Here is a 1,797-nt window from a genome sequence, read left to right on the forward strand (position 1 = left end):
TTCCACGCCCGCAGCCCCCGGCCACTCCCTCAGGCCCCCAGTCCACTCCCCTCTCAGCCCCCTGTTCACTACCAACCCCTGACCCCCGGCCACTCCCTCAGGCCCCATCCACTCCCAGTCCCTGACCCCCAGCTCAGAGCCCACCTCACCCCTCTGGAGACTCAGGCCCCGCTACAGGCCCTGACCCTGACGCGTCAGGACCCACTCCCAGTCCCGAGTGTGGCTCAACTGTCACCTGTCACTTGCACAAGCCAGTTCCACTGCCAGGCTCTGGAGGCCACGAGGCCATGTAGAGCGGGCAGGCCTCCCCATGGCCTGAGGCTTCACACTCTGCACCCCATGGCCCGCCTCGCGCTGTCACAGGTGTGAGCGACTCCCTCTCCCACGTGGGCAGTGAGACCGTGAGCAAGTCCTGGACCTCCCCGCGCCGGCTTCCTCCTCTGTCCTGCGGAAAGAGAGTGCTACTTCCTTCGGGGGCTGTGGCAAGGACACACGGGACAATCTGCTCAACAGCACATGTGACCCGCAGCCCGTCAGCTGCCACGGCCTTCTGCCATGCCCATCCACGCCAGGGTCACTGCACTACAAGGGCTCTCCCAGGAGGCTCCGGGCAGAGACCCTGTGCCAGAGCCTGGGTGGGAGAGGACGGGAGGGGCAGAGCTGCCTGGAGTCACAGGGCCGACTGACCCTGGAGCTCTCCCGCGGCTGCCACACTTCGTAAGGAAGCAGGGCTGCCATTGTTTTACCAGCACTTTGCTGCCACTGTCTCCCGGCGTCTGCGGGTGAGACACACTCGGTGGCACTAGGGTGGCTGGAATGCACACGGGCTGTACCCTGGGCCTCCGGCCAGTGTCTGCCTGCCCCAGCTTTTCCCTAGCTCAGCATTCACTCGTCAATCAGCAGACGGAGCAAAAACGCGCGGCCCTCACCCAGCTCACTCAGAACACGTGATGACGCTGCGGGGGGAGTGTCCCAGGTCCCCGTTCCGCACCGTGCAGCCCCCGACCCGGCTGCCGAGGGAGCACCAAGTCCCCGCTCTGCCAGCGCTGGAATGCACCGCTTCGACAGGGTTACAAAGGCCACACATGCACAGTGAAGTGAACGCCTGGCCCACTGGCCCCTTAACCAAGAGGGCGGGCAGCACGTTCCTCGGGGCTGGGACAGGGGCGACATGCAGGCCATGGTGACAGCACCGGGTACGGACCCAGCCCTGAAGACTACACAGCGCCTGCATGACCCTCTGCGTTCAGCAACGGCACTTCCTCCCACCCCACCCGGGCTGGTCTCCCTGCCTCTCCTCCGAGAAACAGACACTGGGAAGGTGACAGGTGCTGCTCACAGGGGCCTCCACCTGGAGCCCCCGCCACCCCCCTGTTGGAAGAGTCGGAGCAAAAACCAGGGCGCCTGGGCTTGAAGAGCCAGCCAGTGGGAAGGGCCCGGGTGGGCGGGCTGCGGTGGGGCTGAAGTCTCTACCACACGCCAGCCTGGCCTTTGCCAGGGGCCCAGCAACCGCTGTCGTCTTGTCAGGCGGGCCTGGAAAGGAGCCCAGGGCGCTGCGGGCCCCTGCGGGGGCCTCTCCCAGCCGCTCAGACCTCGACTGCACCAGCGCCCAGCGGGCGCGCCCCAGACAGGGCTGCCTTGAGCAACCTGCGGTGTGCTGGTGAGTCCAGGCTCGGCAGCGCTCCCGGCCCGGTCCAAACGGGACGGGCGCACCCTGTCATCACTCAGAGGCAGAGGCTGGCCCAGATCTGGAGGGCAGCGTCGACGCCCTTCTCGGTCGCGGTAGGGGCTGGGGAC

The 1,797-nt window shown here is 66.9% G+C and overlaps 1 protein-coding gene across 1 annotated transcript in view; it reads right to left on the reverse strand.

Annotated features, from left to right (window-relative positions):
- GPR137B (G protein-coupled receptor 137B) overlaps positions 1-1,797 on the reverse strand; it is a gene marked incomplete at its 5' end in the record, with an annotated part of 30,258 nt that overhangs the window by 28,055 nt on the left and 406 nt on the right.

Source organism: Tupaia chinensis, unplaced genomic scaffold (assembly GCF_000334495.1).
Source record: "Tupaia chinensis unplaced genomic scaffold, TupChi_1.0 Scaffold000161_1, whole genome shotgun sequence".
NCBI classification, from domain to species: Eukaryota; Metazoa; Chordata; class Mammalia; order Scandentia; family Tupaiidae; genus Tupaia; species Tupaia belangeri.